The sequence below is a fragment of the Oncorhynchus tshawytscha genome, linkage group LG10 (assembly GCF_018296145.1).
Source record: "Oncorhynchus tshawytscha isolate Ot180627B linkage group LG10, Otsh_v2.0, whole genome shotgun sequence".
Classification (NCBI taxonomy): domain Eukaryota; kingdom Metazoa; phylum Chordata; class Actinopteri; order Salmoniformes; family Salmonidae; genus Oncorhynchus; species Oncorhynchus tshawytscha.
The window spans coordinates 28,434,091-28,451,514 of record NC_056438.1 but is presented as its reverse complement, the minus strand read 5'-3'; the positions used below and the strand labels follow the sequence as shown (position 1 = coordinate 28,451,514).

The window sequence follows — 17,424 nt, the reverse complement described above, 5'->3', positions numbered from 1 at the left end:
CCACCAACCTCAACTGGTCTACACAGCAGAACAGGCACAACTCGGAGCTTTAACTGAAGCCATAAGGTTGGTGCTCATAATATAAAAGGAATAGCCAGTTCCACATATCTGAGGAAGAGAGTCTACAGAGATAGTGTACATTAAAACACTTTAAGCAGAAACATGATTATGCATAAGTGTTATCATTTAACATGATTAGTTTTAAATATATGCATTGTACATAGTATATTCTAGCATAAAATTTTAACTCGGGGAATCCATTTCCCCTCTGCTGGACAGAGGTGGTATGACCCAACACACCCCTCCAACTCAGGATAATAGGACATGCCAATTAGCAGCACACCCTTTAACACACTCTAGAAGAGAGCTGCATAATCACAAAAAAACATGTTGGGTCATCATTTGATTGGACACTACATTTTTGGCACTTTAAATTGCAAAAGATAGGGATATTTACCTGAATGGCTACATGTGGCTGTCACGCCCGCTTTCACACAAACATTCCAAAATTATAATAATCATAATCAACACCCCACTTGGGTATCCAAAATCCTAATGTGCCACTTCAAACCAGTCGGATTGAGATTGATTTGCCACTTGAACTTTTCTCACAGCGGTGAAAGACAACTTTAAGGGGAGTGCAATTACCATTAATTTGGTGTTGTGAGGCTGTGGGATTTCTGCCTTGATGTCGCTGAGAGGAGCTCACTTGCCTCACAGGGCAGCTCTCAGTGGATTGTGAGCAATCCCAATCAATCATGGCTGGTTGGGGCACAGCAATTGACAACAATAACCACTCAGGGCTAGTGATTGATAAGACTAGATTTATGATAATTCAATAATCAATATGGTGTTACATAATAGCCTGACAAATGAACAAATGAAGTACAAAGACAACTTTTGATTTGACTTATTAAGACACCCTCTATGTCAAATTTCAGACCGCCCAACCAGCCCGATCCACCTCCACGTCCGACCCCCACTAGTCTAGTGAAATTTGGCCCAATCCTCCTGACAGAGCTGGTGTAACTGAGTCAGGTTTGTAGGCCTCCTTGCTTGCACACGCTTTTTCAGTTCTGACTTTGTTGTCCTTAAGCCATTTTGCCACAACTTTGGAAGTATGCTTGGGTTCACTGTCCATTTGGAAGACCCGTTTGCGACCAAGCTTTAACTTCCTGACTAATGTCTTGAGATGTTGCTTCAATATATCCACACAACTTTCCCACCTCATGATGCCATCTATTTTGTGAAGTGCACCAGTCCCTCCTGCAGCAAAGCACCCCCACAACATGATACTGCCACCCCCGTGCTTCACGGCTGGGATGGTGTTCTTCAGCTTGGAAGCCATCTCCCTTTTCCTCCAAACATAAAGATGGTCATTATGGCCAAACAGTTCTATTTTTGTTTCATCAGACCAGATTACATTTCTACAAAAAGTATGATCTTTGTCCCCATGTGCAGTTGCAAACCGTAGTCTGGCTTTTTTATGGCAGTTTTGGAGCAGTGGCTTCTTCCTTGCTGAGCGGCCTTTCAGGATATGTCGATATAGGACTCGTTTTACTGTGGATATAGATACTTTTGTACTTGTTTCCTCCAGCATCTTCACAAGGTCCTTTGCTGTTGTTCTGGGATTGATTTGCACTTTTCGCACCAAAGTACGTTCCACTTTAGGAGACAGAATGCATCTCCTTCCTGAGCGGTATGACGGTTGTGTGGTCCCATGGTGTTTATACTTGCATACTATTGTTTGTACAGATGAACGTGGTACCTTCAGGCGTTTGGAAATTGCTCCCAAGGGTGAACCAGACTTGTGGAGGTCTACAATTTTTGGGGAGATCTTGGCTGATTTATTTTGATTTTCTCATGATGTCAAACAAAGAGGCACTGAGTTTGAATACATTGGATTACATCCTCAGGTACACCTACAATTGACTCAAATGATGTCAATTAGCTTATCAGAAGCTTCTAAAGCCATGACATAATTTTCTGGAATTTTCCAAGCTGTTTAAAGGCACAGGCAACTTAGTGTATGTACACTTCTGACCCACTGGAATTGTGAAATAATCTGTCTGTAAACAATTGTTGGAAAAATTGCTTGTGTCATGCACAAAGTAGATGTCCTAACTGACTTTAGAAGGCCACTCCACAAGAAACCACTCCACAAGAAATTTGTGGAGTGGTTGAAAAACAAGTTTTATTGACTCCAACCTAAGTGTATGTAAACTTCCGGCTTCAACTGTACATACAGAAACAGTCAGGGGTGAAAGTAGATTTATTTTCTTACCGGAACGGAACATCCAAGTTCACGCACAATTTATTTTTTATACTGAAAAAATGACAGGGTAGCCTACTCTGCTGACACTGACAAACACTCAATAAAAATATGTTTTCTGATTCATATAATTGGTCTACGAAAAGAGACACAAATACAATTATGACGTCCGTCTAACCTGGAGGAGGAAATTATTGTCCAAAACCAACAAAACTGGCCTTGACTCAATGACAAAGACAGTGAATATGCACAATCACTAGCCAATGTTCTCTGTTGGTGCCAATAAGATAGGCTACTGTTCGCTCAATTAAGTTAATAATAATCGATTTGGTATCTTCAGCGTGCGCTGCCCAAATTGCAGACCCTTCCGACTGTAGGCTATGCGATTTTAAAATAACCCACAGCTTTTTAAAAAAGAAGATAATGATCCTTTGTGGCCAAATCATCCTCTCTGGTGTAATAGCCTATTTTGAATGATTTTATTTACTCCTGCATAGACAGGAGTAAGCTAATTAGGCTACATAATTTTGGCAATTTAATTCAATTTACTTTAGGGAAAGCTTCCCCTGGCCTTATGGTCACCGCCTATGCCTTTTAATGTTGCATAAACACAACCAGTCACAATGTTTTTTATCTGATTGTCAAACTATCACTTAACAGAGGCGCTCCTGTAGGCTACCCCCACACATTTGTCCACTCACAAAATAATTTCAGCATCAAAACCCCCAACAGTGCACTCACTGTTCCTCACATTTTGATGAATGGAAAGAGATCTGTTACAAAACACCTGCGTGTATTGAATGACATTCTGTGATTTGTCATTAGGCCTACGCTTGTAACCTGAATTGATTCATCCACTGTTTTCCACTCGCGCTTCGGTCTCATCCACTCACCACCACCGGCCACTCATCTCCGCCTTGACAAAATGTAAGTGTTCTCCTCAAACCACAATTCAATTTCGGAGTGTGTACCAACCGGTTTCAAGTGAATTAGAAAATCGTTCATGCGGCTGACATGCAGTATTATTAAATAATTGTTTAATATCATATACTTTTTTAGGCATGCTTTAATTGTGATAGGCTCACGTTTGACTGGTTGAGCGTACCCCCACTATTTATTTTGTCAAGACGCAGTTACAGCCCGTACCGCCTTCTTTCACCACTGGAAACAGTACATCCTCCATATAATTCATCTCATAGGCCTAGTAGTACTGTAGAACGCTTTTAACTTGAACACGATATACACGTAGTTGGCTTATACCGTCCTGCCCCTAGAGGCCCACAGCCCTGCAGCTCCCCAACCCAACACACCCTACTCAGCTTTAGGATCTTAGGGAAACATTGGTTTCCGGTGTGTTAGGCCAAAGCCAAAGTGACAACCAACAGTACGGCAGACCCCCAGGGCCAGATCTGACCAGCCCAGCAGGTAGGAATTGCCTAAATGACGTGGGCATGTTTTCACAAGAGATTTCTTTTGTTGTTCAGTATTCCATATAAGGCATCCATTCCAGAACTTATGTAAATTGCACAGTACACCATCAATCTTGTAATAAATCAAATCTAGTGATACATAACTTGACATTTATTTTATCCATTGTGGAAGATAAACAACCTTCTAATTAATGGCAATTCATTTCTTAGCCCACGTCGTGGGAGATACCTATTTAGATAGCAAGATGGCGCCGACAGAAAGGGACACCTCGCTTCTAGTCCTTAGGAAACTATGCAGTATTTTGTTTTTTCAGGTAGTATTTCTTACATTGTTAGCCCAGAAAATCTTACGTGTTATTACATAGAGCCGGGAAGAATTGGATATCAGAGGGACGTCAATTTACCAGCACTACAACCTGGATTACGACTTTCCCGAAGCGGATCCTTTGTTCGAAACACCCAAGGCATTCGAACTGATTCCAGAGGGTGACCCAAAACAATGTCACTGCAGAAGAGCTGCCTTCTGGTCAAACTTCAGAGGCGTGCACACCGCTTCCGAGTATTTAACTCGCTAATGCCCAGTCTCTAGATTACAAGGTAGACGAAATTAGAGCTAAGGTTGCTTTCCAGAGAGACATCAGAGATTGTAATATACTCTGTTTCACGGGAAACATGGCTCTCTGGGGACATGCTGTCACACTCGGTACAGCCACCGGGATTCTTTGTGCATCGCGCCGACAGGAATAAAGATCTCTCCGAGAAGAAAGAGGGTGGGGGTGTATGTTTAATGATTAACGATTCATGGTGTAATTGTAACACCATACAACAACTCAAGTCCTTCTGTTCACCTGACCTAGAATTCCTCACAATCAAATGCTGTTGTATTATCTCCCAGGAGATAATATATATATATATATATTATATATCCCAAATTTGAGGACAAGGCTACCTAAATTCTGTTCAGCATATTGATTGAAGTACCCGGGCTGGCAAAACACTGGATCACTGCTACTATAAATTCCGTGATGAATACAAGGCCCTCCCCCGCTCTCCGTTTGGGAAATCTGACCACGACTCCATTTTACTTCTCCCCTCCATAGGCAGAAACACACACAAGATGTACCCGTGACAAGGACCATTCAAAGCTGGTCTGACCAATCGGAATCCACGCTTCAAGATTGTTTTGATCACGCGAACTGGGACATGTTCCCGGTAGCCTCAGAGAATAATATAGATGTATATGCTGATTCGGTGAGTGAGTTTATAAGCAAGTGCATAGAAGATGTTGTACCCACTGTGACTATTAATAAAACCTACCCTAAGCAGAAACTGTGGGTAGATTGTGGCATTCGCGCAAAACTGAAAGCCTGAACCACTGCATTTAACCATGGAAAGATGACAGGGAATATGGCCGAATATAACCAGTGTAGTTATTCCCTCCGCAAGGCAATCAAACAAGCTAAATGTCAGTATAGGGACAAAGTGGAGTCGCAATTCAAAGGCTCAGACATGAGACGTATGTGACATGGTCTACAGGCAATCACGGACTACACAAAGAAAATCAGTCACTTCACAGACACCGATGTCTTGCTTCCAGACGACCTAACCAGCTTCTTTGCCCGCTTTGAGGATAATACAGTACCACCGACGTGGCCCTTTACCAAGGACTGTGGGCCTCTCCTTCTCCGTGGACGACATGGGTAAGACATTTAAACGTGTTAACCCTCGCAAGGCTTCCGGCCCAGATGGCATCCCGAGTCGTGTCCCCAGAGCATGCACAGACCAGCTGGCTGATGTACAGACATATTCAATCTCTCCCTATCCCATTCTGATGTCCCCACATGCTTCAAGATGACCACCATTGTTCCTGTACCCAAGAAGGCAAAGGTAATTGAACTTGTCCAAGCACACCAAAACAGTCGTGAAGAGGGCACAACAAAAGCTATTCCCCTCAGGAGACTGAAAATATTTGGCATGGGTCCTCAGATCCTCAAAAGGTTTTACAGCTGCACCATCGAGAGCATCCTGATGGGTTGCGTCACTGCCTTGTATGGCAACTGCTCAGCCTCCGACCGCATTGACTATCGTCGCATAGCAATCGCTTCTGTGATCATGAAGAGCTTTGAGAGACTAGTCAAGGATCGCAAGGATCATATTACCTCCACCTTACATGTCACCCTAAACCCACTGCAATTTGCATACCGCCCCAATAGGTCCACAGACGATGCAATCGTCATCACACTGCCCTATCCCATCTGGACAAGAGGAATGCCTATGTAAAAATGTTGTTCATTGACTACAGCTCAGTATTCAACACCATAGTACCCTCCAAGCTTATCTTTAAGCTTGAGGCCCTGGGTCTCAACTCCGCCCTGTGCGATTGGGTCCTGTGTGCTCAGCCCCCTCCTGTACTCCCTGTTCACCCATGACTGTGTGGCCATGCACGCCTCCAACTCGATCATCAAGTTTAAAGATGACACAACAGTAGTAGGCTTGAACAGCAACAACAATGAGATAGCCTATAGGGAGGAGGTGAAGGCACAACCTCTCACTCAACGTCAAAAAAACAAAAGAGATGATCGTGGACCTCAGGAAGCAGCCGACGGGACAACAGTGGAGAAGTAGAAAAGTTTTAAGTTCTTCGGCCTACACATCACGGACAAACTGAAATGGTCCACCCACACAGACAGTGTGGTGAAGAAGGCATAACAAGAGGCTGAAGAAATGTTGCTTGTCACCTAAAACCCTCACAAACTTTTACAGATGCACAATTGAGAGCCTGTCGGGCTGTATCACTGCCTGGTACGGCAACTGCACCACACACAACCGCAGGGCTCTCAAGAGGGTAGTGCGGTCTGCACAACACATCACCGGGGTCAAACTCCCTGCCCTCCAAGACACCTACAGCACCCGATGTCACAGTAAGACCAAAAGGATTATTAAGGACAACAACCACCCTAGGCGAGGTCAGTACAGGTGCATCAAAGCTGGGACCGAGAGACTGAAAAATAGCTTCTATCTCAAGGCCATCAGACTGTTAACTTCTTGCGTCGAGCAATCCCGTATCCGGGAGCGTAATCATAACCTCAAGCTCATTACCATAACGCAACGTTAACTATTCATGAAAATCGCAAATGAAATGAAAGAAATATATTCACTCACAAGCTTAGCCTTTTGTTAACAACACTGTCATCTCAGATTTTCAAAATATGCTTTTCAACCATAGCTACACAAGCATTTGTGTAAGAGTATTGATAGCTAGCACATCATTAAGCCTAGCATTCAGCAGGCAACATTTTCACAAAAACAAGAAAAGCATTCAAATAAAATTGTTTACTTTTGAAGAACTTCGGATCTTTTCAATGAGGAGACTCTCAGTTAGATAGCAAATGTTCATTTTTTCCCAAAAGATTATTTGTGTCGGAGAAATTGCTCCGTTTTGTTCATCACGTTCGGCTAAGAAAAAAAAACGAAAATTCAGTCATTACAACGCCGAACGTTTTTCCAAATTAACTCCATAATATCGACAGAAACATGGCAAACATTGTTTAGAATCAATCCTCAAGGTGTTTTTCACATATCTATTCGATGATGAATCATTCGTGGCAGTTGGGTTTCTCCTCGGAAGCAAATGGAAAAATAATTGCGACGGAGGACACCAAGCGAGCACCTGGTAGATGTAGTGTAAAATGGTCAGTCTTCCAATGATATGCCTACAAATACGTCACAATGCTGCAGACACCTTGGGGAAACGACTGAAAGTGTAAGCTCATTCCTGGCGCATTCACAGCCATATAAGGAGACATTGGAACACAGCGCCTTCAAAATCTGGGGCACTTCCTGTTTGAGATTTCATCTTGGTTTCGCCTGTAGCATCAGTTCTGTGGCACTCACAGATAATATCTTTGCAGTTTTGGAAATGTCAGAGTGTTTTCTTTCCAAAGCTGTCAATTATATGCATAGTCGAGCATCTTTTCATGACAAAATATCTTGTTTAAAACGGGAACGTTTTTTTATCCAAAAATTAAAAGAGCGCCCCCTATATCGAAGAATTTAAACAGCCATCACTAACACAGAGAGGCTGCTGCCTACATACAGACTTGAAATCATTGATTACTCTAACAAGTGGATCACTAGTCACTTTATTAATGCCAATTTAATAATGATGTTTAAATATCTTGCATTACTCATCCCAGATGTATATACTGTATTTTATACCATCTATTGCATCTCGTCTGTGCCGCTTGTCATTGCTCATCCATATATTTATATGTACATATTCTTATTCCATCCCTTTATTTAGATTTGTGTGTATTAAGTAGTTGTTGTTGAATTGTTAGATTAATTGTTGGATATTGCTGCACTGTCGGAAGTAGAAGCACAAGCATTTCGCTACACTCACAATAACATCTGCTAACCATGTGTATGTGACCAATACAATTTGATTTGATTTGATTTGAAATGCTAGTTTACACAGTTTTTTCTGATAACATTCTCCAGTATCAACATTTCTAAGCAAACAAAAACAGGGAGAAGGGAGAATCTGTAGGCATGCTGAGATAAAAGAACACACTCTTTTCCAGAATTCAGCCAGCCTTCACAAGACCATAGCATACACAAATATGTCCCCTTTTGTGTTTTACACCTCCAGCAGAGGAATAACATGTCTGAGTGCATGATATTCAGTTCCACTGGCACAATAGTAGGCTCTATGGATCATCTTAACCTGGAGAAATGTATGTCTGAGATGAGATGATATGAATATGGCTGGGTATTCAAACATCTGTATCCATTCATCATCAATAGCGTCTCCCAGGTCTTCCTCATATTTTTGTTTTACATGTTTCGTGTCATCGGGAAAAGCCTCTATCAACACTTGATACAGTTTGGAAATTAATTTTAGAGGTTTTTCAGACTGCCTTAAATTGTTTTAATCTTTGAATCTTCTTGCTGGTCCAGTGTTTACTGCACAGAGATAATAAAGTGTTTTATCTGCAAAAGTTCACCTCTGCGCCATCAGACTGGTCTTCCCTGGCTGCCTGGCCCTGTTGAGACCCCTGTCACCATCTGACCCTGTTTAGATGAAGCTTGACAAAGAATTACCTTGGTGTACATTTATACATTATATTATCCAAGAATAGAATCAATGGTTCAATAATGGAAATTACCATTCTTCCCAGATCCCAGACTGTACCTATCAACTCAAGATGGAACTTTGTATCCATTCACTGATTGTAATAATAAACTGCTAAATTCACCTGAGCTCCATAGATTGGTCTTCCTTGGCTGTCTGACCCTGCAGGGACACCTGTCACCATCTGATCCTGCTAAGATATGATGAGCATAGTGTTGTGTACTGATTGTGTACCATGACAGTGACACAGTGTAGAGCTGGTTATACCGTGTCAGTGTAAAAAGTAGGGAATTAGCTAGGGAAACTGACAGATCATAATGTTACATTGCTATACTGATTAATTAAAACTCACATTGCGCTGAAAAATGTAGAATATCGGTTTTCAATAGTTTGACTGCTGGTTTCATCATTTGATTCAGGTCTAGGGTGATTGAGACAAAAATAATAGCTAAAGTTAGTGAGCTAGCTAGCTAACAATATCCAACTTTTGGCTAGCTCTGAATAATGGTACATCATCAAATTTACTTCTGTTGAAACGGGACAAAACAAAGGATATACAACATTTCCATATACACAACAGCTGTTAGATACTACTTCCTGACAGATAGCTAGAGGCTAGCTAGAGCTTAACTGGCTGTGGTAACTACTAGCTAGCTAATTCACTTCAGTTGAGACGGGATGAAAAAGCGCAACACAGACAGCAGACAGAGAAAAAGCGCAACACAGACAGCAGCTGCCTCTGTTTATCTCTCCCGCGCTGGTCTTATATGCCATCCTTTCAGAAGCGTTGCCTTCACACCGACTGTCCGCACACTCTGTGGTGTCCATACGGTCCTAAATCCAGCTAGCTGAAACTGGAACAACAACCTACCAGACCACTCTGTGGCATCCAAATGGTCCTAAAGCACACTGGTTTTGTATCACAGTGCAATGATAAAACTGGGGGGGACAACAATGCCCCTGATTTAGAGAACAAGCTTTCAGCCTTAAACATTTAAGACCATTTATGCTAATAACTTCTAGCTTTCTTTAAAAAAATATTGTCTGCCTCCCATCTCCTGCTATGTCATTTATTTAAATCAATTTTCGGGGACTTAGTTCCCAAAATGTAATTGAACCAAGGGTAAAAAGCATGGGCAATCCAAGCTTTTTATCTCTGCTCTTGTGTATACTGCTAATGTGTTTTACATCACTTAAGTATTTATTAAGACTACACCTCGAGTATGTATCTCATCTGCTGACCTGCTACTGCACGCCAGCTTTATAGCAGCATATCATTTGGAATCAGTGATGAAGCGTGTGAGTGTTTGCACTTGCTTTTGTGTGTGAGCCTACCTGCGTCTCTGTGTGTGTGTGTGTGTAATGGCAGGCTAATGTTTCCCAAACTCTGTGTATGTTTTTTTTTTTGCCCTAACACGACACAGCTGATTCAAAAATAATCAAAGCTTGATGATCATTTGAATCAGCTGTGTAGTATTATGGCGTAAAAACAAAACGTGTACCCTTTCTGGTCCCGAGGACCGAGTTTGGGAAACCCTGAAATGTCTCAATGCTCCACACAAACTTTAATAAAAATGGAATGCGTGCTGAAGCCATAGCTTCCAGCAATTTGCTGCAATGTGACTTTCAGTTGAGGTATGATATCATTATTATCGCTCCTCTGCAGAATATGAATACATTGCATACAATTAACTGTGTCCACTCTGTGCCATATATTTTGAATGCACAAGCCACTGCTGTATGTGCAACGCATACATCCACCACACATAAGCATACACACAATGCGTACTGTACATACACATACACCAACCACACATTCTCCTTTTGAACACCATATTCTCTACTCCTCTGGTTTGAAATCTGTAGGATTCTGACAAGCCTCCCTGTTCAAACATTTTAAACGAGAGTATCTCAATTTGCATGTTGCTACCCCCGAGGTACTGCGTGTACAGCAGAATCCAACAGCGTTCCGTAAAGACAGTCTTTAGACCTAAATCTCTAGCAGATGGCTTTCCACCTCTGTAAATACACAAACTGTTTGTGTATCTATGGGGGGAAAAAACAAAATGGCGCTTGTCTTGTTGTGATGCTGGAGGTTACAGCCCACTGTTTATTTCAGTAGGTGGAAACCGAACCCCACCCACCCCTTATTGTCTGCTACAGTGAATATAAGGCATAATATAAGGCCTTACCCCTCAGTGACCATCTGGGAGGCACGTATACCATATATTTGTATAGTGCTGTTCACATGGTGCATGCCATATGCTATTTTAGACTTGTATGACTTGTATGTGTCATTGGAATACACATATTTAGAATACAGACACACACACACATGCCCAACCCTCCCCACCACTTCTAGATAAGGATGGGATACACTGCTGTGATTCCATACCTTTGGATATCTCAGTAGAGCTCAACTCTTGTCTGTTAGAGCCAGAGGCTATACAAAGACCAGACAGACAGACATTGTGTTAAGCAGTGTCCAGTCTCCAGGGCTGCAGCTGGAGCGAATGGGCCAGAGAGCTCAGCAGACCCCCAGAATACTAATGTGGCATTTTGTCTGACTGCAGACTGGAGCCTAGCAGGGCACGCTCACCCGGAGGGTAAACCCAAATACCACCCCTGCCCCTCCCTCCCTCCTGCCTAGCCTCCCTCCATTCACATGAGAGAAAAAAATCTAATTAAAATCAGAGAGGGAGAGAATGCTGCAAAATTCTGATTTCACATTTGTCTATTGGGCTAAAAAAAGTGAGAGCTTATATATTTCTCTAAGAAATGGACTGGTTTATTAGTTCACCACCGTTGTCACCAAATCCTCATGTGAGATATATCTGTGAGAAGTTAGGGATGGATGAGCTTGGGCAAAAAAAGGTTGGAGAAGATAGGACAGGAAGTTAGTAAAGAAGGATGTACATTAAACATATTCAAAGTGTCACGGTCTGAAGGAACACAGACTGCTCGAGAGACCCAGACAAGACGGTGGCATCTAGACACCTCAGCAAATAGAAAAGGAGAGAGAGGCATGTACATAGATGCCTAAGGGACTTAACCTTCTAAAAGCGAGGGGATGTTGTCGGTACCTCCACTTCCCCTGGCAGGCATAAATAAATAAGCACCCGAGGAGAGCCCCGCTGCAGTCTGCAAAGACTCCAACCCCCACAACCCCACGCTTCCCTGGGGGATACTCCCAGAGCAACCAGAGAAGCCAGGCAAAGGCCTGAAGAGTGTTTGAGATGCCTGGAGGAACAACAAGCAGTTTAACTTCCCCGGCAAAGAGAGACCAATTGATATGCTTAGCAGCTAGCATTTCTCTCTCTCTCTCTACCTCCTTCCTCTTGTCTTTCTTTCTCTCTATATCCAGGTGTAAGTGTGGTTGCAACAGGGATACAAGAGAAAGCAGAGAGAGAGAGGGATGGGACCTCGTATTCCAAGGGCTTTCAAGTCTGTAGCGGCCGTGCACGTTTTACTTGTCTTTCCTCTGGGTTGAACGAGTCTTTCCAATCGAGATGATTGATTGCTTTCATGAGGGAAGTGGTATGCACTAGTGTGTGTCATTTCATTCAAATGACTTGCTCAGGTGGAGGAGTGGAGAGAGAGAGGAGAGTGTGAGGACAAACACTGAAGTCACATGATTAGAGAAATTAGCACCTACGGATTGAAAAGAATCAACACTTATCCAGAGATCAAACCACACCAATCAAAGGATATTAGCAATTGATAACATTTACATATTCATGTGATGGACACTAATATTGCTGTTTGCGCAGACAATCACATTCCTCACCACTCCTAGGTAGGTCTATTGTGGCAGGTAACTGCAACGGTAATTGCTTCTACCCAGGAACAGAGAGAAGGAGAGGAAGGCTCACTACAAGAAGTGATCATTATCCTTTTGCTGAATTTCCTTTAGATTTCCGCAGAAAAAAAATGGCATGGCAATAAAAAATCTTCTGGCACTCTCTCTCATTCTTCTTCACCCTTCTTTCCTCCCTTATTGACTCGGAAAGGATTGCATTTTAGCTGTGTTTGTGAATGCAAAACCTCCAGGATAGCTGAGAGCCAGGAGAAGGCTCTCTTCAAACAGTGGCTCAACAGTGATTGGCCCTCCCTCTAGCCTCCACAACACAACACCCAGAAAGCCTTACGTCAGCTCATCCAGCTTTTGGAATAGAAATGACAGGATCAGGGCCAATTGCGAGGGGGACTGCTAAGCAGAACACATTTCTTTCTCCAAACATGCAGCTCTCAGAATAAGCCCCCATCATGTAACACTGTGCTATGTGACATTAATTTTATTCGACTACTGTATGAGTTAGGCATGTTTTTGACAACGGAAATACACATTTTGGTACATTTGTAGCCATTGTAGGCTTATCACAATGTGACGTTTTGTTCTCCCCGTCTTGTTCTTCCCCTATGATAGTAACCTAGGCTTTTTCCATCCTGGCAATTGGTGTGTGGTTTGTACACAGCTCTCTATTCTCACTGAGCTGATATGATTATTTGGAAATAGCCCCTTTCATTGTCAGGGCAGTCTTTCAAAAGCCCTATAAGCCTACAATGGCTACAAATGTAACAAAACTTGTGTTCCCTAATTTATGAGTTTGTTTTATTGCCATCATCATCCCTAGGCTATCGCTGAGGCAATGTCCTGAATGATAGCACTGCTGTGAATTACAGTTAATCAGATCAATCTCATATTGGACACAAACCTGAATATCCAAATTCGAAAAACACACGCTCAATTTTTGCCATATAGAAAACCACAGAGTAATTCAAAAAGGTCATTTCTTAGCTGCAGTTGTTGGTGTCTCACTATTTACAATAAAGCCTCCTCTCCAACCCCAATGCAAGATGTCCGCCCTCCGAATAACAGTAATTGCAATAAAGCACTAAGCCCGCCGTCCATTTGCATATTGAAGTGGGTAATGAGATATCTAGCTACCTTATATAATTAGTGCTTAAGGCGTTTAACATCCTGTCTCAACCACAGGGACCGAGTTAACTCGCAAGCAATTAAACGGCGAGTAATTTGGTCCTGACATTTTAGATTTTTTTTTTTTATATGCCAGCCACCATGCCAGTGTGTCACATACGGCTGCACCATCAGGACTCCTAGCTAAGGATATAGTGCCCTGTTAAAAAATGCCTGCTAGGAAACACAGCACAGCCCAAAGATGAAGCACTGGTGCTGATGTTAATGATGACAAATGCTGCCTGGTAAATGCTAATGCTGGCAAATGCTTTCCCTAACTATTTTGTTGTCATTTTGTTCATTTGGGAAGCCGGAGACAGAAAGTGATCACTCAATCTTACCAGCGTTGAATTTCAAATGTCTATCCAGTCGCAGGCGACAAATAATATGACTTGTTATTGTGATTGTTTTCACTGGTCTAAGACATCATATTGAGATATTGTGTGATACTGAGCAATGGCAACTCTCTGGGGGGGGCTGGAGGGAGTAGCTTTAGCACACATGCAATAAGAGAGAAGTAGAGAGAAGTTAATCTCATTGGTGTTGGCATCTCAAGATTAACAGCATCTGCTCTCATCTGCTTCAGTGTAATTGCAAAGACAGCTATGAACAGTCCAACGGCTTCCAGCCAGGAATCAAAGACAGTAGCATAAACCACTAACCAACGTATCCGCAGCCATGTTCAAAACTCCTAAATCCTCTCTGCAATCCATCCGAACACATAGTACTATACTCTCAATCAATGAACAAACCAATACTAGAGTCTCTTGTTGGATATTGATTGTTGTGTTAGGTACTGCTTTGGTGATGGTTAAGGGGGTAAGGGGAAAGAAAATGGCCGCCGACCCAGCTGCCGGGTGTCTGCCGTGACAGAGGCGTTTCTCTGGCAGGGATTGTAGGAGGCAGCATCTGAAGCTGCTCACGCATCGGGGATGTCACAGGCTTTTAACACACCCAACATACTCCCAGGGAGAGGGAGAGGACGAGGGAGGGGGAGATGGGAAGGAGGGAGAGAAGGAGTGAGGTGGGAAAATGGAGCGAGAGAGAGAAGGAGAGACCGCAATGGTGGGGAGAGAATTGAGCGAGACAGCAAATTAGAGAGAGCGGGTGGGGGTGGGGGGGGATAAAGAAAAAAATTACAGAGAGAGAGAAGAGATTTCCTCTGCAAGAGAAAATATTTTTCTCAGAGGGCCGAATCCACCTTGACTTGACCTTGTGGTCAGCTGCCGATTTTCTCTCTGTATTCTCTGTTTCCCTTAGTGATCACCCCTGCTTTAACACACATTACATTACAGTTGTCCTTATATTTTGGTTCCATAAATTGATTTAGGATGTTTGTCATCTTGAGTGTTTTTCTGAGCCCAAGGCTTGGGTTCATTACAGTGGCTCTCCAGGCTCTTTGCTGGACTATTAGGCTGATTTGACTCCATAAGGAGAGAATGAGCAGAGGGAGGGGAGTGATGGATGGAAGGAGGGATAGAGAGAGAGAGAGAGAGAGAGAGAGAGAGAGAGAGAGAGAGAGAGAAATGAAGGGATATTAGTGGGCCCACCAGGGGGTTGCTAACTAGGGCATGACTATGGACTGGCACGGACTGGCACTGGTGCCCTTTAGATGCACTGCTTATAAAAGCTGTTAGTTATTAGGAGGACTCTATTAGAACAGCTGGTATGGAACACAAGGAGCAGCGTGGAACACTTTAACATGCACACACACACAGGTACGAAAGCATGCACACACACACACACACACACATGCACGCACATAAACATAGACCGATACACACAGACTTAGAACTCCATTAGCAGGGCCTGGGGAAAGCAACACAGATTGATCTTGCCGCAGGCCGAAAACTCCATGCCTCTACCACCAGAACAGAGGGAAAGACAGAGTAAAGAGCGAAATAGAAAGAGAGAGAAAAAGAGCGAGAGCTTGCCCTGATCTTTGGCAGCCTGTAATGGGTCTTCTCTGTAGACTTCTGATCCCAGACAAGTTCAGACAATGAAATCCACAGACGGCTCTCTACTCAAATAGCCCTTCAGAGTCATGTGAAGTTTCTGTCCTCAATCCCATAAAGCATCGCCATATATGAAGTGTCTCAGATGTGAGAAGGGATGACTGTATTTGTCAAGACCCAGCTACGGGTCAGAAAGTTAGCAACAACATGGACCCCTGTACAGCCAACGAATGTAACATAGTCACAGTGTATCTGGTATTGTTGACTCCAGTGTGGTGACCGTGTTGTTGAGTTGCGTTCAACAGCGCTGATCGATCGGGAATCCAATAGGAGGGATGATGTCAATGAATCATACTGTCAGCGCTGCAGCTACTGCCCAAGGAACATGCTCAGTAGGTATAGAGGGACAAAGACTGAGGCTGTGTTTCATTCCACAAAGATATCTCCTCTCCGTCTTTAAACTTTCCTTTCCTTCCATGGATCTGATAGGATAGGTGAAATCAATATGGTCGAAACAAGGTGGGAACTATTGCTAACACCTCCTCAGTTGCTACAGATCTATGAAGGAAGATGAATGAGGGCAGAAGGTAGGGCACATAGTATGAATATGAATATTATTCCACTATTGAATGCAGCCCACCCGGTTGTAGTAGGGAGGGGATATGGGAAGAAGTTACAATTATGTAGAGTGGGAAGAGGCAACTTTATTATTACTCTGAGGTAGTCCCTATAGATAAAGCCCAAGAGATACTGCACTTAAATCAGGCTGTTACGTAAATCATAACTCAATGTCAATAAAGATGAGCTTGAAAATATGAGGTATGCACACAGATGTCAAATGAACTGTAAGATTAAGCCCAAAGAGACCTTTAGTGACTTTTGTGACATGACTCAATGTCAGTAGGAAAGTACACATTTAATTCTGAGACTCTTGTGGGAACTTTGTCACCTGCTGGTTTTTGCTGTAAATCGGGTAACCGGAACTAAATTTTTCATTGATTATCTGACAGTTACCTAATACATACTCTATGGCCTATGAGAATTTCCAGCTGTGTCTATGAATATTCTATATTTTGTAGTAGGAGGAAAATTATGTTGTCAATATTATGTCAATAAATACAATAGGCCTTGTACGTATCTCAAGGGTCTAGCAAGATAGTCAATCATTGCATCGCTGTCTCATTATGACTATAATGAAAGTGTCTATCTTGCACCGTTATGCAATTAATAAAAGGCTAGATACAAATATCTAATCCTGGCGACCAATATTCTAGCTTTAATGTATTGAGTCAAGTAGAGATGTCAAGGTGTCGTGTGAACAATATTTACCAATAGACCTACTAAATTATGAACGTATCGTCAATCAAAGAATTGCTCTGTAAAACGAGAATCGCATTTACTCAATTCAACTAATAGGATTTATTAGTCACAAAAGAATTGACACTCAAACAATTAGTGTACATTTATATATTACAGAGTAAAGGACTATCAACTAAATAAGACTTAACGTGGCTACACTTGTCTTCAGTTAAGAATAATCTCTTAGAGAAAAAACAGTGTGTCTGATACACACACAGAACTTGTTAACAAGTTCTCAAAGTAAAAAAAAACTCTCATTGATTTATCAAGACCAGTCCCCATGCTTGTCTCAGAGC

General features: G+C 42.5%; 1 protein-coding gene across 5 annotated transcripts in view; it reads left to right on the top strand.

The window, feature by feature from the left end:
- The window catches only part of LOC112261015 (neurexin-2-like), a 935,354-nt gene that overhangs the window by 301,565 nt on the left and 616,365 nt on the right, over positions 1-17,424 (top strand). The gene's annotated exons all lie outside the window — the stretch shown is intronic.